Source organism: Micromys minutus (assembly GCF_963924665.1).
Source record: "Micromys minutus genome assembly, chromosome: 21".
NCBI lineage: Eukaryota > Metazoa > Chordata > Mammalia > Rodentia > Muridae > Micromys > Micromys minutus.
Window position 1 is genome coordinate 46,777,600 of NC_137956.1, and position 23,650 is coordinate 46,801,249.

The following is a 23,650-nucleotide window of genomic DNA, read 5'->3' on the forward strand; positions in this document are numbered from 1 at the left end:
GGGCACACACCTGCAGTCCCAGCACTTGGAAGACAGAGGCAGGGCAGCCAGAAGATTAAGGTCATGCTCAGCTACTTAACAAGTTTGAGACCAGACTAGTTTCCATGAAACTGGAGGGGGGCAGGGAGAGGGTAAAGGAGAGGGAGAGGGTTAAGGAGAGGGAGAAGAAGGAGAAAGCAAGGAAAGAAGATGGCTTAAAATTAGTTATCATGACCCAAATATAGCTGTAAATGTGGCATTCTCAGTGTTGCCCCACAGAGACGTTAAAGAGTTTGAGTCTGTAGCCAATTAAGAAGAAATCAGAGATATCATTTGAAAATCCTAAACTGTTGTTTCTAAAAAATTGTACTAAACATACCTGTCCATCCTTCCCTGGAAGGAACTACAGATAAAAGCTGGACCCCTTGCCATAGTCTCCCCTGCCACCTACCACAGAGCGCCACTTAGTAGGTGTCGTTTACTTAAGGTTTCAATTTGGATTTTTAAGTTTAAGCTTTGCTCGATTTGTGCACTATCTGGTGACCTCTGTGTGAACCAGAATCTCCTGAGTTCAAACTGGGGAGTAAGCCCACACACACATAGATTTGCATTTGATAATGAGGGCCCTGATCCTGCCCTGAGTAATCGAAAGTTCGCTCACACTGTAGCTTTCGGGGAGGGGGGAGGGAGCCGGACTCTTGGCAGCCACTCCACAGAGGGAATTGAAGCATTGGACACCCAACCAGTCCTAAGATTTCTCCCCTGACACTTTGGGTATTTAGACTGTGAGCCTTTAAAATACTGTAGACCTGTGTGTGTCTGTGTGTGTGACTCTGTGTGTGTGTGTGTGTGTCTGTGTGTGTGTGCAAGAGTCTAAGTGTATGAGTGTCTATATGCATATGTGTGTGCATTTGAGTGTGGAGTCCAAAGGGCAGGCAACATTGGGTATAGTTCCTTAGGAGCCACCAACCTTTTGAAACAAATTTTCTCAGCGAGATCCTCATCAATTAGGTTAGGTCGGCTGGTCAGTGAGCCTTCCGAATCTACCTCCACCTCCCCACACAGGGGCTTATGAGTAAATGGCACCACCACACTTACTTTTCTTACATAGACCCTCAGAGTGGAACGCAGGTCTTTGTGTTTACATAGCCGGCAGTTTATCACCCAAGCTGCTTTTCCAGACCTCCATTCATACCCCAGCTTTTAAACATGTATTTTCAAATGGTGTGTGTGCACATGAAGTGGTACACATGTGTACATGTGTGCAAGTTCTCAAAGAGACAAGAAGACGGCTCCAGAGCCTGTGGGCCTCCATAAGAGTAGTAAGGACTCATAAACTCAGAGCTCTCTCCCCAGATGTGCTTTCACTTTTTTTGTTTTTTATTTTTTTGTCTCTAGCACAGAGACTGTAGCTTGGTTGAAAAAAAAAATATTATGCTCCTGACATTAAGAGTCATTCACTAACTCATAGGTTAAGGCCATGTTGGCTAGAATGTTTTATTTTGCCCCAAGAAAGATGATTAGCCTTCATTACCCAAGCCGCCATGTTTTCTACATAGCGAGTCAGAAATACATAGCAGTCAGAGAATAAGTCCTGACCCATGACACTGGGCACTTGAGGAATGTCTGCGAATATAAAGTCCAAAGGGTCAAAGAGCTCAGTTAAAGATCTGACGGAGAAAAAAGCTGTGCTTGGTCCTTCTGGTTTATGTCCTTGGTAAAGTGCAAGTAGAAAGAAACAGAATGGCTTTATAAAAACTCCAAAACCCTATTTCTGCATCCATCAGAAAGGATGCTGACCTGGGCCACAGGAACAGGCCATCGATTGGTCTAGTCCCAGAACACAGACAACCACTGTGTTGTCCTGGAAGAAACCAATGGCCACCCTGGAGTCTGGATTCCTTGTCTTTCTAACAAGTTTTTCCTTCAGAAGTTTTCCCATTTCGTTTATGAAGGACAGTGGTCTTCCGTTTGTCTTTTTGTTTGCCTTCATCTGCCTGTCTTTGCAGTGGATTTATTAGATCAAGTGGAGGGGGGACCAAGGAAGTGAGACTGGTCATGGCCAGTGGGGAAGGGACCAAGGAGGTGACTTGTGTTGCTTTTCCTCTAACCCACTAGGAAAACACTTTCCAGAGACTGAGCTGTAGACCACTTGGCTCACCCACCTCATAGTTGACAGCCCTTGGAATTAATACTTGAGGCTAATAAACAGATTTCTTGTTTACTCTTGTGTGTCATTGTGACTCCCTCCCCTGAGCATTATATTGCTTCAAAGGCCAAGAGGTCTCTGACCCTGCTGCTATGGCATAGATGAGATTCAAGGTTCACCCTAAGACTCAGTCTCCAGTGCATTGATGTGAAAAAGTGCACCCTTAGACAGTGATGAGAAGCGTGAGGGTTCTGCCTTCTCAGATTCGACTGGCACTCTTGGGGACAGGCTCAAGATCGAATGAAACACGTGAACACAGCATCACCACCTTCTAGCAATGGCAACTTGGAAACCAAGACCAAGACCTTACTAGGTACCAAACACATCAATTCTTTAATCTTGGGTTTCTCAGCCACCAGAACTGTGAGAGATGCTTTTATAAAATATCCAGCCTGGGATAGTTTATTACAGCAATACAAACAGACTGAACCCACACTCAGAATTAAAGACTAAACATCTAAACTTGCTTTGTAGCCCATATATACCAATGTGACCCAACATCTTCAATGTCATCTGTATGAAACTGACTTAAGACTTCAATATGACCCCAACTCTAGTCTTCCTAGCATATAAGGGGCATGCCCATCACAGGCTTGCATGCTTCCCAAGGTTTAGAACACATGGCCTAAACTTCTGGCTGGCAGAGCTTTCGAGTGTCTTTCTAAATAAGGAACCCTGCCCAAACTAGAACGTCTTCAACAAGTAGCTGTCTTTAAGGTTATTTTGGTTTTTGATCAACGCAAAGCCTAATTTCACTGACTGATTTTTTTTTTCTTGGTTCCTCCTCTACAGTGTAAGTCCCTTGGCAATCTAGACCTAGTGTGATCTCCAAGAGAGGCCTCAAACATAGGATGGATAGTAAATAGCATCTTTATTCCTCCAGGGCAGTATCTGCTTCATCCTTTCCATGTGTAGTGGTCCAACATTAAACTTGAGAGTAAAAGCCCAAAATGATGTCCCACGCCATCAAAACCACCGGAATTAGGACAGAATTTGACTGCTGCATAGATAAGCAAGACAGAAGAAAGAAGGGCAAACATTTGTTGAGGAGAAATGACCAACCCTACCGGAAAGGGATTTCTACACATCTGTAAAGACCGTTGGGGTTCATCCAGTGGAGAAGGAGAGGACATAGGAGAGAATGCAGAGAGAACGTGCATATGTAAGGAATAACATCATGGGGCTTCAAAGATTGCTCAGCTTTTCTGTTTCCAGCATCCATACCAGGCAGCTCCCACCAACCACAGGCACAGACCTAGACACTTAAAACAAAGCAATAGTATAGCAAAAAAGTACACATGTCCACAAGTCAATAGTGATACAGAAAGAGAGACGCCATCGGGACTGTGAGATGGAAAACACAGATGACAGCATGAAGAATCTGAACCTAGCCCACTTCACAGTGGGAGTCGGGAAGGATTCTGGGTCAGAGGAATGCGTTGCTAATAAAATGATCTCTGAGGGGCATTTCGTTGCAATATTTAAAATGAGTGCAATGCAGGAAGGCTGAAAATAGGGGAGGGGGATCTAAATTTGAAGGGCAGCACTGAGTCTAAGATGTTTTTCCTCATCGGAAGATAAAATGAAGATATTGATGTTGGAGAGATGTGTCTGTGCAGGAGTTGTGTGAACATGTTAGAGAGGCAGATACTGAGCCTGGTACTCAAGAAGATGTGAAAGGAAGGAGGAAAAGCAGGTTAGGCAAAGGAAGTATGCAGGTGACTGTGCTAGCTGCTGGGGGCACCCCACTGGAGGTGCCCTGTCACCCCCGCATACCTGTGAAGCTTCAGTATCAAGTGGGGAGGCTGATTATCAATTCACACCTTGTAGAAATAGTGACATAGCGTGTGTCTGGGTAGAATGAGTTTCCTAAGAGAAAAGCTAAAAGGCTGGGGAACAAACAAAGAAAGAAGACTTTAGAACACTCCCACCTTAGAGGTCAGAGAGAGGGGCAAGGAAACCAAAGAATTTCGTCAGCTGGCCCCATCACAAACAGAACACACCACCTCGGCGCGCCAGATGTTGGGGTCCCTAACAACAGTGTACGTGTACTCATCTGTTTATCTCGAAGCTCAACTCTTCCTATGGGATCAGGATATCTTATTAATGTCAGTCACACCGTGCATTTATTACAGCCGCTTATTGTTCTTGTTGAGGTGACAGCCTAGCTGGCACTTGCTTACACGAGTAAGAGACCAGATCTCATGTCAGAGGTGTCAGGTAAAGTAGCGATGGGGTGTGGGTTGGAAATGACAACATGTTCCAACCTTACAAGGAAATCAAGACTCTAAAATTTCAAGACCGGACTTTTTGTTTGTTTGTGGGAGTTTTTTATCCTTCTCTTCACGGATTGTATTTGTTTATTTTTTGGAAGGGGTTTCTGCAGGATTTATTCACAGTAGAAAGAACGGTCGTTGTGAAGGATATTAGATAAAGTGTATCTATGAATCAGTCTTGGTGTGGGGTAGGGGTGCACATGCATCAGTCATGGTGGATGTGTGGAGGCTGGTGGACAACCTTGGGTGTCTGAAGATTCTCACATCTCTGCTGCTGTCTCCCTAAGGGCGCTGGGATTCAAACTCAGGTTCTCCTGCTCTGTGCTACAAGAACTTCGCCCCCCAAGATGCCAGCCCTAGAGAAAACTAGCACAGAGACAATATCACATCTATTAGGAAACGTGAGTGCAAACCCACAATCTCAAATCTATGCTTTCCTGAATGTCTGTTACCATGGTCAAAAGGCTGTGACAACCCCTTATTCGTGAGGACAAAACTAATAAACAGTCCTTCTGACTTGCAGGGCTTCTTGACTCTAAAATCCTAACTAAAATGAATAATGGGTCTCCCAAAACAAAACACACCAAAAACTGTAACCATGGTTATGTGTTCCCTATACAAAGATCAATCACGAGCCAAGGAGCAATGCGATTCTCTCTTTTGTTTTCCAGATAGAACGTTTGCCTTCCCCACCAAAATGTAAGCAAACAGCCAAGGATGGAGCATGCGTTTCTTTCTCATCCCAGGGCAGGCGGAGGCTGAAAGCTACCTCCATTAGTTTAATTGAAACCTACAGCTGGAAATTAATACAATAAATATTTCAATCATTTTGAGTAAAGATGAAGTGGATGGCTAACAACAGAAACTCTCCATCCTCAGCCATGTACCATGATGACAACCATGGCCTCTTACGACACAGATAGGGACTAAGAACTCAAAATGAGGGCCACGTGCCTGTGCCTTCATTTACTTCACCAACAAATCACACAGCCAGTCCTTTACTGGGAGCTCCGTGGGGAAAATACATTTCTTGGCTCACATTATCTTCCTTTTTACCAAGTTGACATTTTCCTATGTTTATCTTGAAATTGTGGCAGGTCAGTCTGACATGCTGTTTAGACCATTGTAACTTGACTTGGAGAATTGGTTTAGGTTGGTAATTCTAATGCCAATAATAATAATAATAATAATAAAATAAGAGAAAGAAAACCCTGTCTACGAAACCGCCATAGCAGAAACAGTAAGCCTTTTATATAAGTCTCCATTGAGTTGGCTACTCCACAGAACATATGCACATGGCTGCCTGAACAAGTGCTTGCACATGCTTGAGTGCACGCTCACATACAAACACACACACACACACACACACACACACACACACACACTCTGTCACATACAATAAAGGCTTGCAGAAAGATAATATCTCGGGTATCCAGTAATGGGATTTGACACTTGAGGCATGGTCAATCAACGCTAATTGACAAAGAAGGGATTCAAAGGCAAATCAGAGTCCTTGAGCTCCAGGGCGGTAGGGGTGGGGTCTCTGGCTGAAGACTGTCCCCTTTTCCCATCACTCCCGTAAATTAAATCACAGGCCAGTGCACTCCAGGCTCACATGCTGTCAGGTGGCTTTGGCCCGATCCATGTTCTAGTTCAGATTCATCCTTAAACGGAAAATGACCATGAACACATCTGTCTACAGAGATAGAAAGTCCTTCTCTGACAGCTGGGTCTCAGATGTAGAAGATTTTATGTGTGTGTTCCTGTGTTTGTGTGGGGGGGTGTGGTCTTTGCATATGTGTACATGCAGAGGACAACTGTTGGGTGGTGTCCTCAGAAATACCAGACACCTTCTTGAAGAACAGTTCTATCACAGGCCTGGGTCTCATTGAGTAAGTTGGGCTGGCGGGCCAATAAGTCCCAGGTATCCTCCTGTCTCTGCCTCCACAAACACACCCATGCTCTTTATACAGGATCTAGGGCTCTATCTCAGGTCTTCAGATGATTTATCAGCTGACTTATCTCCTCAGTTCCCAACAGCACACTTGAATATCAGCAGGACATGGGAGGAAATTCCTCTTGAACTACACCACTGTAGTTTTCTCTGATGCACTGTTATTTCTGAAACTGACTAACATCAGAATTTTGGATCATTTTAGGTATTTCCTGAAAGCAGCACCTGACTAAGATGTGGAATTATCTGTCACCAAACTGCCTTGTTGGCATGGTGATCCTAGAAAACAGTGGTTGAGAGAAAGCCATAGGGTACAAGAAAGGGAACTCGGTCCACAAAACTGGATGCCCCTCAGAGTCTGCTACCGCTTGCCTCCGTGAGCCACTCCATTGGAATCCGTAGCCCAGCTCTCCACTCACTGCCTGGGAGGTAGCAGGAGGGAGAGATGGGAATGAACGCCTGAGCTCTTAGTGACTGAGAAGCAGAGGCTCACCTGCTAGAAAAGTCCCCATGTATGGGCAGGACGCCAATGCAGGTGCGACCCCACATGGCTGCTGAACTCCCGGACTTACTGCAGCCAAGGCTACCTGCATAAGATTGGGCCCTGTGACTCTCCACCAAGGACTGGGCTAAGAGAGCGTCTCCCCCTCCCCCTGGTGTCAGTTAAGGGTCACTGCCTGCAGGTAAGGAGTGTGATTTCTTCAAGGTGTGGCCACTGACATGGCAACCATGATCCTTAAGTAACTGTTAACTCACCTACAGGCAATCAACCCTAATTAACCTAATTAATCTCACTGGCACACACAGAGACAGACAGACAGACAGAGACATAGAGACAAAGAGACACAGAGAGAGGAGACATAAACATGGAGAGGCATTCGGAGACATGTACACAGACATACACGCATACACACACACAGAGATACACACACAAAGAGACACACACACACACATACATGGAGACATGCACACACCCCTGAAAGGAGAGCAGAGGGGCTTCTTGGGTAGCAGAAGGGTTCAACATAAGAGGGCATTAGGGTAATAGGGGTGGATCCTTAAAACCCATTTTGTACATGTATGAAATTGTTAAAGAATGAATGAAAACAAACAGCCGCTGAGCATGCTGGGAAGAGCCCTGGGTTTGGAGTGATGTATGCCTGTCCTCTCCCAACCACACCTCTCAGAAGTCATATGGTCTGGCTCAGTGGCCTATCCACCTTGTGCCTCAGCTTCTCCCACATAAAACAGGAGTATCTGCTTCATGCTGCCATTACAATGATGCAGCCCTTGAAGACTATTCTTCATGTGGTATTGCTTCTCCTAAACTGTCATTTTCTCTACTATTTTTTTTTTTTTTTTTTTTTGGAGACAGAGGTTTGCCAAGCAGGTTATGACCCCCAGGTTGGGAGCCACTGTGTTTAGCACTGGTCCGGCAATTTCAGGGTAGAAATGGGAATTAGAGAGACAGCTCAGCTGTTGAAGGCTCACAGCACTTTGAGTTATCTTTCTACAGTTTCCCTTTACCGCTTCAAGGCAAAAAGTAGAAAATATCTTTCTCTCTTGTCTGACTTCACATCCTGGGACAATATCTGTTGATACTGTAGGAATCAGGAAAAACATTTGCTGCACCACAGAGATAGGTGGGTGACCTTATCTCTTATCTTTCCTTTGCCTCTAAAATTGCAGGCACAGTGATGGAGTGTTGGGCAGGTTCAAACTTGCTTCCCACAGATGTTCCTAATGCCCTCCAAAGTAGACAATTCTAACATGACTTCACCATGGTGAAAGAGACTTCCTAGTGATTGTTTAGATCAGTGGTTCTCAATCCTTCTAGTGGTTTGACCATTTAGGACAGTTCCTCATGTGACGACCTCGGACCATAGAACTGTTTCCTTTACTACTCCATAACTGCAATTTTGATACTGTTGGGAAGCATGATGAAATATATGCTATGCAGGATCTATGATACATGACCTCAAAGGGGTCGTGAGCAACAGGTTGAAAAACACTGGTTTAGAAGGGAGGCATTCACCTACCATAATCATGGCATGGACCTGCCTAAGGTTACAAATGTGGAGAGCAGTGCCCCAAATTTTTATCTACATAGTAAATTATATATGTGTGTGTGAATATATGTAATATATGTATATATGTGTGTATGTGTATATATAGATATATGTATATATATGGTATGTGTGTAAATAATATATATGTGTGTATGTATATATATATATATATATATATATATATATATATATATATATATATAAAGGTAGGTATATGTGTATATATGTGTGTGTGTTTGTGTGAGTGTATATGTGTATACATGTATATATGGTGTGTCTGTGTGTTTCTGAATGCACATAATTGCAGGTACACACATGTCACAATACACATATGGAAGGAGGTTTCAGTCCACATCCTCTACCTTGTTTGTGACAAGGTCTCTTGTTCACGACTGCATATGCCAGGCTGGCTGGTCCTTGATCTTCCAGAGACTCTCCTGTGACCACTCCCCATCTCACTGTAGGGGTGCTGGGCTTAGAGATTCACACGGTCCAGCTTCAAGTGGGTTCAGGGCAATCCAAACTGAGGTCCTTATGCTTGTCTGCCAAGTTGTTCTCTCACCACCCACAGTGAGTCCACCTCAATGGAGAAGACAGTGTCATCTCCATGAGCCATGAAAGGCATTGGACCCATTTCACATGACGAGAAACTGAGGCATCTAACTATGTGACAGATGAGGAAGTGGAAGTGTCTCATCTCCTGACTTCTGTGCCACGGATCTTCACTTTTTCTTTCAAAGACCTTAAGCCAGCAGGCCTATACAGCTACCCTGAAGCTACCTGATTATCTCAGGTAACTCTGTGGCTCCTTAGCAATAAAATAACCACTGTTTATTGAGCATGAGTTTGCATAGAGCACTAGGTAGACTAGGCTGCCTGCCACTGAGCCCAAGGGAGCTGCTTGTTTGTGACCCCCAATGCTGGGATCAAAGGCACAAACCACAGTGTCCATTTTCAGGGTTGGGTTTGTTGTTGTTTTGTCTGAATTCTGAGGATCGAATTCGGGTCCTTGTGAGCTGAGCCATCTCCCCCGAGCGTTAATACAACTTCTGACAGAATGATATGGCCCCCCACACACCTGAGAGCTCTGCAGATGAGACCTCTTGGAGGTCTCTACTGGACTTTCTGACACAACCACTAAAGACACACTCGGGCAGAAAATTGACAGAGACTTCATTGCTGAGTCAACCAAGATATTTTATTGTAAGGCAAACATTTATTTACAGGACAGACACAGAAATGTTCCCACTGTCAAACCCCACTACAGAGGCATTGCCTTTGCTTTAGCTCTTCCCAGGTAGGAAGATCCACAGAGCCCTGAACAGTGCAGTTAGTTGGTAAGGTCGTTGATCTCTTATTCCTATGACCTTAGAAAATGGCATAGCAAAACCACCCCAAATTGCCCAAAATATTCAAAGTATCTGGAAGTCACTTTTGATATTCAAAACATTGTCTAATGTTCTAGCTGCAGGATCAGAGGGGACCTAAATCTCAAGCTCTGGGGTGTGTGTTCCTTTGTAGTTCAAAATTCATATCAAAGGAAGCACACGAGCCCCAGGTGTAACACACACCTGACTGTGTCTTAACTGTGGTTGGTCCACAGTTGAAGGAGTCTTTGGTAGCTAAGCAACGTGGCTTCTATATGCCATGTCCTGAATCCAAGCTTGAGAAAGCAGAAAAGACATGCATTCTTAACCTAAAGATGGAAACTATGTTAGACCAACCACATGACTCCAGTTACCACCTAGACTGAGACTCAATTCAGGAAATCTCTGGGAACAGAAGCTTTTTGATAGAGTAACATTAAAGAAAACTGGTTTCCTTCCAATCAAGAGAATGGCTTAGGTGGATACCCAACATTCGAATTGGGCAGGTCAATCACCTGGCTTAGGAACCATCTCTCAAGAAGGCAGGACACTGTAAGACTTATAAAGAGATAGGAGGACTAATTAAACCTCTAATGAGATACTGGGCCTTCCCCTTGCAGAATTTCGACCTGCTAGTGTATGACTGAGATTGCCGCCTTCCTGAACGAATCAGAAAACCACGTGTTCCCATCTCTCTTCTAAGCACTTCCAGAACCCTCTGGCCTTTCTCTAGAGCATCCCCTCCTTGTGGCTGCTTGCCTGCCATACAGCTGACCTTCATGTTGGCTTAACTTAAGCTTCAGGACCACACTCTCCTCTCCGTCTTCCTCCTCTGGGCAGCTGCTGAGATTTACAGTGTGCCTTCTCCTGTTTTATACGTTTAAATGATAAATGTCCTTGAACGTCTTTGGAATCAGTTCTTATATTATTAATTTTTTTAATCAATGGGACTTATGAACTCCAAGAGTGAACTCTGGATTCATCAGCTATTACGTAGTGACGTTGGTCAGACCCTCCTAGATTCCTAGTAATGTGTTCTTAAGCCAGGCTGATTTGGGGACAAAATTATACCTAATTATACCCATCAAGGCAAGTCCTGGTTAAAATTCCCTGAGCCAAGAAAAGAAAAATGAGAGAGAGAGTGAGGAGGAAGGAGGGAAAGGGGGAGGGAGATGGGGAGGGAGGGAGAGAGAGTCTGACTCAGGACTTCAGTCTGAAGAATGCCAGCAGGACTCTACTGTAAATGCTTCTGGATTCCATCCTGTGGGTGATGTCACCTCCCCCGACGTGTTTCATCAACTTCCAGGAGACCTGAGGAGGCGGTCCATCTGCTTCAGAGCCAAGCAGTGGACCTACAGGAGGATACACAGGAGATGCCCATCAGGAAGAGGTACAAACCATGTGATAACGGGGGTCAAGGGGCAGAGGGCAGAGCCGTTGTGTCCTCACCTCTTCCCAGCTTGCTCCTCTCGCCTCCTCTCCGCAGAGGGCTTTGTGCTCTGGAACTGCCAGGGGTTTGGAATTTGGTAGATGCCACAGTGGTCATGTTGGAGTTCATCATCTTGCAGGCCATACAATCTCTGTTGATAAGAACATAGAATAAATCCCCGGGTATCAGTGACCCATGGATTCTTGCTCTGTGTGGGATCATACACAGCAGACACATGTACAGAGGAGAGATGGGGGTGGGGGACAAGAGAAGAAAACTCAGAGAGGATACACTACCTGCCGCCTTTCCCTGGGACTCCCCTAGGCAGCTGTGTCCTGGACTGGAGACTTGAAGTGATTTCTAGGACCTCCCGGCCCTCTCAGAGGTCTGAAGGGCTGGCCAGGAGGCTTCATTCCACCGCCAGGTGGGCACCTGAACTCAGAACTCAGCTCCTTGATAACCTGGGCCCCAACTCTCCTGAATGGAGGCTGTCACTGGAATACTATACAACAGAGCAAAATGCAGTTGGACATTAACAAGAGGTTCTCCGTGGGCCCCTTGCCCTGGGGTAGCCACCAGGGAAAGGCTGGACAAATGGGGTGTGGGGATATTGACCTCATGGGCTTCTCTCTAGCAGAATCCACGTTGAGGTCCCCTCATTATTTAGTGCCCCGCCAAGCTTCCAAAGCCCTAAGCAGATTCCGTCTAGCCCTCAACTCTGTCTAGTACAGTTGTTGATTCTAGATGTCCTGGGGAACATGGGAGCAGTTTCTATCCCAGCCGAGCTTCTCGTGTGTGACAGAAGAACACCAGATCAGAGTGTGAGAGACATCAGAGACACATGGCTCTACCCATGACCTTTCCCCCACAACTTGACTCAAATCATGAAAAGTCCAGCACTACCATTTTGTCCTTCAGAAAACCCATGTCCCCAGAACACGGGGTAGCTGACACGAGACGAATTACCCAGGCTGGGATGGAGAGACACCGCCCAGAAGCACAGAGATCAAGGCATCCCTAGAAACCCGTGCACACAAATGCAGCTTCCGATAGCATAGCACGCTTGTTGGCCACTGCAGAGCTTTCTATGATAGCAGAAATGCTCTCAGCTGCCTGTTAATCAATGGTTACCACAGCCTTGCAGCCCCTGAAAGGCAGCAGCCCTGACTGAGGAACAGGTTTTGGCACTGTGAGTTAAGGTACGAACCCTGTGGATATAGTGTTGTGGGTTCAGGCTGCCGCCTGGGCAGCAGCCCTGACTGAGGAACAGGTTTTGGCACTGTGAGTTAAGGTACGAACCCTGTGGATATAGTGTTGTGGGTTCAGGCTGCCGCCTGGGCAGCAGCCATGACTGAGGAACAGGTTTTGGCACTTTGAGTTAAGGTACGAACCCTGTGGATATAGTGTTGTGGGTTCAGGCTGCCGCCTGGGCAGCAGCCATGACTGAGGAACAGGTTTTGGCACTTTGAGTTAAGGTAATCGTACGAACCCTGTGGATATAGTGTTGTGGGTTCAGTCTGCCGCCTGGGCAGCAGCTTTAGTGTTGAACCAGACAAGAGTCTTCCTAGACAGGAAGTCATGGCTGAAAATGTAGGCAAAGGAGGTTCTTCTTCCTATCTTCTACAATTTAATTCCTCTCCTGACTTCCCTCTCTAGGTCCTTCTGGCACTGCTACTCTGGGGTTTACTCTCCTCCTGCATCTCAGCATCTGTTGAAATGGCTTACTGGTCTCAATCTTCCCTCCATTCCTCCCATTCTCATATCTGGTGTACCTGCTGCCCCGAGGCTGGACCAGCCTGCTTCATGCTTCCCCCTTTCTTCCACAACACAGCTATGCCACTGAGCATTTAGAAACACAAGCAAGTGTCACGTGTTTGCCTTCTATTTCCTTCTCCATTAAAGCCCTCCTGCCATCGGCATATCCTGACACCCAACAGGATATTTCCTGTTGACCTATATGCCCTCTGGGATTATATGCAGGCTTCATTTGTCTTAAGTGACCCAGCCACCAACATTTTCATTCACCCACTGCAGAATGCTGTCTGCACTTACATTATGAATCCATTCTGTATAAGCTGAAATTTTCCCCAGGGATGAAGGAGGAAGGTTCAGGAAGCCCATAAAGTTCAGAAAGCCCAAGAAACTCCCAAGGTTCAGGAAGCCCAAAACGTTACAAGACTCACAAAACCATTTTCCCAGGTTGTAAAAGCAAAGCAGTAGACAGGCACCATAGTGTAGATGCCTCTGGGTTGGCCATACTGTTATAAGAAACCCTTCCCCCATGTTTCTATAAATGGCCTGTACTAGCTGGGTTCTATAAGAAAGATGGCTGAGCAAGCCATGGGAAGCAAGCCAGTAAGTAACATCCCTCAAAGGCCTCTGCATCAGCTCCTGCTTCTTGACCTGTTTGGGTTCCTGTCCTGACTTCCTTTGGTGATGAACAGTGATGTGGAAGTGTAAGCTGAATAAACCCTTTCCTCCCCAACTTGCTTCTTGGTCATGATATTTTGTGCAGGAATAGAAACCCTGACTAAGACATGGCCTTACTGAACTCACTGGTGCCAGTTGACTTGGGTAGAATCAATCCTTTGTTCTCTCACTGATGACCAGACACTTAGTCTCTCCCTGGGAAAAGTCACATGCCTTTAGTGGCTAACTGGGCATCCAAAATGAACAAGTCAGCACAGCCTGGATCTTCACAGCCCACTCTGTTCCAGTATTCTGCTGATAGCCTGTTCTGTTCTGCCCTGCTGCTTGACTTCCTCTCTGAAGAATTATGTAAGGAAGCATTGGTTCTGTCACCTGCTGTGGCTGTGGGTCTCCAGAGAGTTGTTTCCTCAAAATTCGAGTTTGCTCCTACACTTTGCAAACCAGAATTCCTGTCCTTCCATCACAATGCTGCAGGTGATGGTGGCCCTTCACCCAGATCCCTCTGGTCCTGTCAACGCATACCTACCTCCCAATGCTAAGGACAACACCTCTTTGTAAGAGAGTTTTCTCCAGAGACTATCTGGGCATGGCAGACCAGGAATATGTAAGTCTTTGATGAGAGTCTGAGAGAAAAAATCTAATGCATGATTTTAAGGGAAATATTCTAAAGTGTTTCTGGGAATTGTCCCATGGGCTTGAAGTTGAGTTGCTCATTGTGGCTCTCCTACCCCCCACCGTGTGTGTGTGTGTGTGTGTGTGTGTGTGTGTGTGTGTGTGTGGTATATGTGTGGTATGTGTATGTGTGGTTTTTATGTGTGGTGTGTGTGTGTGTGTGTGTGTGTGTGTGTGTGTGTGTGTGTAGTATGTGTATGTGGTGTGTGGTGTATGTGTGTGCAGTATGTATGTTTGTGTGTGGCATATGTGTGTGGTGTATGTGTTGTATGTGTGTGTGGTGTGTATATTTGTGTGCTTGTGCCTGCATGTGCTCATGATTTCATGCATGCACACATGTGTGTGGGCATACCTTGCATGTGTGCTTGTAGCATGTACATGTGTGTATCCATGTGAAGAACCCTCCTCGGGGCTGGGATCACAGCTGCAGGCTGCCACACCTGGAGTAGGTTTTCCTATGTGTTCAGGATTGAATTCAGGTCTTGATACTTGCACAGCAAGCACCTTACTGTCAGAACCACCTCCTCAGCCTGACTCCCTTTCTTCCCTGTCCTCCTCTGGAGGTTAGGCTTCTCACAGAACTTGTTTTCAAGTCCTTGTCTCCAGAGTCACCTGGGGGATGAGAGACAGCTACAATGGAGAGCTGTGTTTGTTTCCCTGTAATCTCTTCCACCATTTCCGAATGCTTTCAGGCGATACATATACATCATAAATGGGTATTTATAAGCAAGTTAACTACATTAATACATTTTATCTAAGTCCCTCTGACCTTAGAGTTTTCGTATGTTTTTCCAATTTTTTAAATGTACTGCTCCTGTCTCTCCTGTAAGCTCATGAGATGTCCCAAGGCCAGGGGTGTGTCACTTGTTTCTTCTAGAACTTTCCATGTTGTCTGTGTGCTACTCAGCAGACTAAATATTTATTCAATCATGACCAACAGACAAGAGGCCACAGAAGTCAGGCTGATGGCCACTCAGGCTTGCCCCTCAGACCCCTCAGCTCTGAAGGGGAGGCCATTCTCCTGCTGGTTTCAGTGCTGTGATGAATAAAATGTTCTAGAATCCCAGAACTGAAGCTGGAGCAGCACCAAGCTAGGATATGAGAAACTGTGGCACACCCCAAGGCCTACAAGCCAGACACCAGATACTCTGTTAGCATGAATGAGTCTTTAGCCTGCTTCTGAAGGACACCCCTGCACAGGCTGACTGAACTGATCCCTTATTTCTCCCTCCCTCCTTCCTTCCTTTCTTCCTTCCTTCCTCCTTCTCTTTCCTTTTTATAGGAATTTATGTAGCCTAGCCTGGCCTCAAAATAAGTAGCTAAAAACAACCTTGAACTCCTAATCTTCCTGCCTATGCATCCTGAGTTCTGGAATTGAGGTATGAACCACTAACCTGAGTGTCTGGAGCTATAATAGATCAAGCCCAGAATTCGTGCATGCCAGGCAGGCAAAGACTTGGATTATTTGAGTTGTTTTATTCTTCTTGTTTTGTTTTGCTTTTGGTTTGGTTTTGTTTGTTCCTAATAGAAACCCACCCCTGGGACATCTTTTCGGGGAGCCCTGGGCTTATGCAGCAAGGCAGGACTCATCTGATTTATTAAGAACCTTAAGGCTCATCCATCATAGGAATGGGTACTAATTGGTCCAGCCTCAAGCAGATAAAAGAGAAGCCCTATCCTGACTGGGCTTCTGCTATAGGAGAGTAAAGCTTACAGAACAGTTAACACAGCAAGCACAGCTGTGTGCCAAAACCATGGGCTACTAACACATTGCTCTTTGCTGGTGGCCTATGGCCTGCCCACTTGCCAGTTTCTTTTCCCAACTAGACAATGAAGTGAGTTTATGGCAGACACCCTGGACCTTGAAGTTGTAGTAACTAGTTTCCCCAGGATTGGAGATTCTAAACAAAGATAAGAATGATGCTCAGAGGTGGGCAACCTTTGGATGGCTGACAATCCAGACAGGCAGAGATTAAGCAGGCCTCCTTTGTGCCCTAAGCTTGGCCACTAAACACTGGGGCATTATCACAGCTATTCCTGGTTCAGTCAAACACCTCAAGCAAATGGCCATCTGGGATGTCATATACTCAGCACCTGGACCAGAATCTTTGGATGCCAGGATCTCTTGATGCATGACACACAAATGCAGCAGAATCTTGAAAGAAATATTCTAAGGCTTAGATTGGGGCAAGCACGGCAATTTATGGTGTTATATAAGCCAGTCTGGACTAGGGAGCTGGCTCACACCTCTAAGTCCAACTCTTAGGATGTGAAGGCAGGAGGATTGTGAATCTCGAGTTCAAAGTTCATCTTCTGATATATAGTGAGTTTGAGGCCAGCCTGGGTCATGTGAGACTCCCTTTCAAAACAAGGGATAGATAACAGATAGATAGATAGATAGATAGATAGATAGATAGATAGATAATTGATAGGTAGATAGATAGATAGACAATTGATAGATGATTGATAGATGATAGAAGATAGATAAATAGGAAGGTATGTAGACAGATGTGATAAGGAAGAAGGAAGGAAGGGAAAAATAATATGTGATTCTGTAATTTGGTACACAGAAGAAATCCCAGATTGTATAGAAGCTTACTAAAATTAATTCTCTATTTGAATAGAGGGTCCAGACCTTACCGAGCCCAGGCTCAGGCTTCTCCCTGCTGTGTGGAAATTTGAAGTCACAATGATAAGCAGACAGAGCAGTGGTCAAGTCATTCAAAAGTGACCAGCAAACAGCTGTCACATTGACTGGGAACAAAGCAGGAATTAGGGGGGGAACAGAATAAAAAAACAACAGGCCTGCAGCAGAGACTTGTGAGGATCACACACAAAGGCACCAGCCACTGCTGCTCAGCATTGGCTTCCAACCTCTGTCTCCTGTTGAGGCCCATCCCATCAACTCCGGGTCCATCTCCTTGCGTTTGGAAGAAGACAGACAGAGAACGGATGGACAGTGGGTTGGGCAATGGGCAGGTGGGTCAGAGCACTTGATGGGTATTTATGATGGCCTGAGTTCAGACAACCACCTCCAGGTGACCACTGATGCATGGGGGAAGCTTGCACCTCAAACCAGAGCACTAGGCAAGGCTGGAGACAGCAGAGTTGCTGGCACCAGTGAGTCTCCTGCGATGGGGAAGGCATCTTCCCACTTCCTTCCCTCCCAAGCTGGCTTATAACCTACTGTGGAAGAGGAATAAATCGAGACCTGTCCCGAATGAGAGTGACTCTCCACATCCCAAACGAGAGGCCAGAGTGTGTCTCCCCCTCTCTCCCTGCTCTTGCCCTTGTCTCCCCCTCTGCCTCCCAAGCATCTGAGACTCTAGCTGTTCTTCACCACAGAATGCTGTTAACTCCTGTTCCCTCTTTAAATAATTCCAACCTCGGTTCCCTCATCCACAGAAGGGGGATGACTTGAGTCCGTTCGAACCTGGCACTCACGAAATTGCTGTCCTTGGCTCGGCTGTCAGTCAGAGGTCTCCTTTGCTGAAACCCAGGGAAAGTGAAGGTCGAATACCAAAACCAGCTCCAGGGGAGCATTGATGATGGAGCCAGTACCAGTGCATTTCCAATCTGTCAGTTGTTCCAGGGCTGTGACCCAGAGGAACCAAGTTTCCAGGCAGAAAATGGATGTAAACATAGCTCACATCTGCCTGTGTGTGGCCTCCTCAGACACAAACAGATTACTCAACCAGGGCAAACACAAGAGGTGCCAGTGTCAACCTCAGATGGTGACAGGGCCAATTATGACTTGGCTTGCCTTCTTGAATCTGAAATGTCACTAGCGCTGGGGAACTGTTGTGTCTGTAAAAGCCCCGACAGAGAGCTGCCATATCTTCATGATGTTCATTCACATGGATGTCAAGAACAAGAAGCTAAGGGGGAACCTACTTACTGTGCTACATGAAAACCTGCAAATTCCAAACACTGGAGAGCAGAGATTCTCTGTTTAGCCCAGATACCAATGGAACAAAAACCTCTGGGAAGAAAACCGGACAGCAGAAGGGAGTGTGGGGACACTGCAAAGTTCCTGTTCTAATACCCACTTGGCCTACGCAGTGGCCGAGGAAGGGCCAGTCTCTACTTCTCAAATGAAGCTAAAAACCTAGATGATTACGGACATTCAGTTTTTGCTAACTGCTGGGCGGGGGAGATGGCTTAGTCGGCAAAGTGCTTGTTGTGCAAGCATCAAAGTCTGATCCCTGGATCTGATTTCCAGATCCCACCTAAAAAAGGGGCATATATCTGTAATCCTGTTGTCTGGCCTCCTCAGACATGTGCACATGTGCAAAATTATACACACATGTGTCCACACATACACGCACATATTTGTACACATTGCATATATACATACGTACATACACAGACACACACAAGCATACAGATACACAAGCATACACATGCATGTCTATATACACACATTCACACGAATTCACACACACACACAGGCTGACAGCTGTGAAGTTTAAAGTTAATGCCAGTGAAACCCAATGCACCATCTCTCCTATAGGTCAAATTCTATAGGGGAGCTCGGGTTCCATGATTTTTGTGGAAGCTGAGCACAGCGGGATTCTTGGCCTTGGAGTCAGGAACCCAGAGTCCATGTCCGGCGTCCTCTCTGGGAAGGATGAACAGAGATGTGACTACTGTCTGTTTGCTCCAGACTCAAATCAAAGTGGGCCTCCAGCTGTCACTAGGACTTCGAGGAAATGAGCTAAGCAACAGCCAGGCCACCTGGTCACTGTCTCCTGTGTCATGCCACAGCCAACTACATTGTGTTTAGTCCCTCTCGGGGCTCAAAATCCTTGCTAGTGATTTTACCTTAAAGGAGCCGTTCTTTCAATCAGATGGGACCATAGGAGAAAAGTGTTTAGTGGGTACTCGTAAATAAGTCTCTGTTGTTGGAAAGATTATGTGTAACCGGGAAACAAAAAAAAAATTTAAAGCATAAATTCTGCAGATATTAACGTGGAGATGCAGATAAATGGTCTCACAGCTCAGCCGGAGACAAGGCTTCCCACTAGATGCTACACGTCATGCTAGCTGCCATTAAACTATGAACTCACTAAGTGTTCTCCCTCTGCATTGGCCGCATCAATATATTCCAAATTAACCAACAGGCTGGTGTCACTTTTCTTCTCCATGACTGATGAGGCTGAGGTGGCTGTGTTTTAGTTTATTGATAAAGAGGAGGAAGAGAAACACTAACCATTTTTTCTCTAATATACAAAATTAAATAATAGTTTATGTTTGAGACAACCCGAGGGATTAATTTTTTTAAACCCAATGTATGGGATGGCTCACATTAATAAAGTATTATTTATGTATATGTGTGTGTGTCCACGTGTGAATATTTACATAGCATGTATGCAGGTACGCGTAGATGTTAGTAGAGGAATCAGTCCCTGTGAATTGGCGTTACCTTCATTTGTGAGTACTGGGAACCAAACCTAGGTTCTCTGCTACAGTGGTAAGTGCTCCCAACCACTGAATCATCTCTTCAGCCCATGACCTGCATTTTTGATTCACTAAAATTCTCTTCCCTGTGATACTTCTGGGACTATTGTGCCTCATTACAAGTGATATGTTTGCGGTGTGTGGAGAAGGAATGACAACTCACTGAGACAGATCAAGTTACCCTTGAAGCTACTGCTTGGAGAAACAGGGCCTGTGGCTCTTAGTGATGTCAAGGTAGACACTCCGAAATCCAGCATCACCTTGAAGGAAAGGGATATACAACGTTTGTGACACATGGCAAACAATAATATTATAAAACTCAACATGACTGCAGGATTCTGAGAAATGGAGTTCTTTCTAAACTCTCCCCTCCACACCCAGGCCCTTAGTCTCACAGTGTTTTTTCTTAGCACCTAATTCTTGCTGTAATCTAAGTCCCTTCTATGCTCTCCAGGGCCCTTCCAGGCTCCTTAAGGCCCACACTGGGGCTTTTCTTTCCCCCAAGCTTTCCTGTTGTTAAGAGACTTAATGTTGACTTGAGATAGGCCACTGACCCAACTTTTTCAGGCTCATTTGAATATTCAATGAATATGCACAAAAATTTGCGCTGGCTGGCCATTTTTTCCTCACAGCTTGAGTAGATCCTTCCTATAATGTAAAACAGAAGGAAAGAGAGAGACAGAAAGAAAAGAAAGGAACTACCTTTGATTGATTTGTGAGTTGGGGTCAATGTGTCTTTCATAACATGTACTGCCTTGCGGTGCTCATTTTGCCAACACTAGCTATGTGCTCCTTCACCTCTTCAAGGGCGGAAGCAGGTATTCTCAGGATCTGAAAACATCTGGCAGAATGCCCTGCCTTGCACGTGTTATGTGTCCCAGCAGTTACTTGCAAAATTAAGTTATGGCCCAAATCTGCAACCGCCCATTCCTTAAAAACCAGCTCTCCCTGGGAGCTTCAGGGAAGGAAGGAGGGATGGACTCCTCATTACACCTGGAAAATCAAAAGAGCCCCAGTTGGCTAGTTCTTGACCTTAGCTCATTCCTCTACAGGGACACTCAGCTGGGTAGAAATTACAACACTGTCTGCTGGCGGGTCTAACAGGGGTCCTATTGAAGATATTACAGTAGGAGCTGGTTAGAGTGGGAGTTATGCATTTCCATCAAGGATGATAGAGACAGGGTGACATGTCAAGTCACAGGAACTCCCTGTCTGTCCAAGGAGAGCATCCAGCTGAAGCAGTTCTTTGTCTAAGCCCAGTAAGCTTCAGAGCTTTGCTCTACACACCTCCTTGGGGTATGTCTGTAGTTGCCAGGGAACCAAACTGCTCCATGGATGATCCCATATTCCCTGGAGATCCAGGTTTTGCCCCAAGCCACATGGTATGGTACATTGGACATAGATTTTAGGGTACCAAGAGACCTCAAAGACTGACTAGATCGTAAGAGTTGGTTACATTTAAGTTGTTTGATAGACATGGCTCTTTAGAACGAGGATTTGCTACAGAGAAGTCCAAAAACATTGGGAATAAAGTTTTCAATTTCCCAGGAAGCATGCTGGACTCGTCAGAAAGGGACACTGACCATGGGCCTTTAGTCAACGATGGTCGTGACTTAGGAAGGACAGTTGGGAGTTGAGTCAGCTCCTGGGACACCTGTCTGGAGAGAGAACAATGCTAGAACTGAGCTGGTCTCTGAAAATCTTCAAGGTCTCACCAATCCTAACAGAACTAACACAGAAACCATAGTCCAGTCAAAATGGTTCTAAGGCCACTGCTTTGTCCCTACCAATCACATTAGAGGTTACCTAACCCTTCCAGAAAATTCCCCTAGCCCTGCATAAAAGGGGGCCGCTCAGCCCCTCAGGCTGCTGCCACTTTGATGAATGGTTGACCCTCTGCAGAATAAACATTCTGCCTCTGCATATCGTTTGAGTCTGGGGTCTTCCTTTGGCGATTCTTAGACCCTAATACTATGATGATTATTGATGTTCAGGAGCAAGCTGGGAGTGGTCCCATGAAATGACTTCTCAAGTGCACCACACCCTTATTTAGGAAGATTGCTTTGCTTAAAATTGGACCGTTCCTTAAAACACTATAGTGCTAGCATTTATTTATTGTGTTGTGCTCTGTGTGTGTGTGTGTGTGTGTGTGTGTACTTATGGATGTGTGTGTACATGTGTATGAGAGTGTATGCACTAGAATCTGTGTGTAAGTCAGTGAGGCACTGAGTGTCCTGCTCTATCACACTACCTTAGCTCCGTAAGACACGCTTTCTCACAGACCCTTGAGTGTGGAGCAAGGCTGGCCACGGCCACGCTCTAGAGATCCTCCCATCTTTGCCAGCCATCAGTCTAAGGTTACATATCGTCAGGCCTAGTTTGGGGGCTAGGCTCCTCATGTTTGTGCAGCAGGTCCTCTTGCACACAGAGCCGCCTACCCAGCCTCATTTCTTCTATGAAATCAAATAACAGACAATCATAACCACTCAAAATTCATACTTCAAAACAATTAGATGTCATATTACAGAAACATGCTGTGTCATTATTAATCATTCCACAGTCTGCACTATCATCAGCAAAAACGACATTACCTATGTTACCCAGCATCACTAGAACACAAACACACACACATACACACACACACACACACACACATGTACACATACCACATCTCACACAGACACACACACCATATAAACCATATAAACACATACCACCATATAAACACATATCACATCTCACACATACACACCACATACACTATATCATACACACACACCATATACACTATATCACAGGCACACGCGCACACACACACACACACACACACACACCTGTGGATGTTTCTGTTTTAAGCAGGTGTTTTTGCTCCTAAAGTCTATGTGTTACTGGGTCTATAGTAACTATAAGAACTCTGTGGCCATTCTTACTGATTTGTAGATATTTCCTCTAAATTGAAACATTTTCTCTAGGTAGGAAATCATAAATATGACAGAAGTTACAACACACTGGTCTCCCTCAAAACTTCATGAAGCCCCTCCTCAAGGTTCTCTAAGAAGCAAGTCTTGTTGGGACACAGACTCTCAGACCAGCGGAGCAGAAAGCTGCTACTGTTCATGAGTTGTAGCCTAGGCTGGGATGTCTTTATCTGTGCCTCTGAGTTACCCATGCTACTGTGTGTTCACCAGTTGGTTCACCAAATTGGTTTTTGGTGAAACTCTTTCTCCAGTCTGTCCTTGGTTTCCTACCTGGGGTGAGTTGTGTCCATGTCCCCTCAGGAAAGACAACATAGTTCTAATCACAAAACTTTTGTCTCTTCTGTCTGTGTGACAATTTAACACAGAATGCTTGCTCTACCTTTCTGGTTTCCCATTTCCTCACGGATTTTCACTAAAACTGAGGAGGGTAAACAGAGCAACAGGCAGCCTGGAGACATGGCAGGCTTTGTGGGTCCTCTGATGGTTCATGCTTCTGCTGGAATGTCCATAGCTCTGCAGCAGGACTGGAGGTCACTCTGTATAGCTGTCAGGTTTAGTCTATAACCCTTCACAGTGGCCACTCCAGTCGGCTCACCCATGCACAGCTTCGAGACACCACTTGGAAGGGCTGGGAATGGAGTCAGCATCAGCCTGTTTCCATGTCTTCCTAGAGAAACTCCTAATTGTTTTAGCATTCACATCACATACACACACACACACACACACACACACACACACACACACACACACGATGGTGAGCTGTGCTCTATTCGATGTTTGACATTTGCTTTGTCCTAGTAGCATGGAGTCCTGACTGAGACAGACATGGG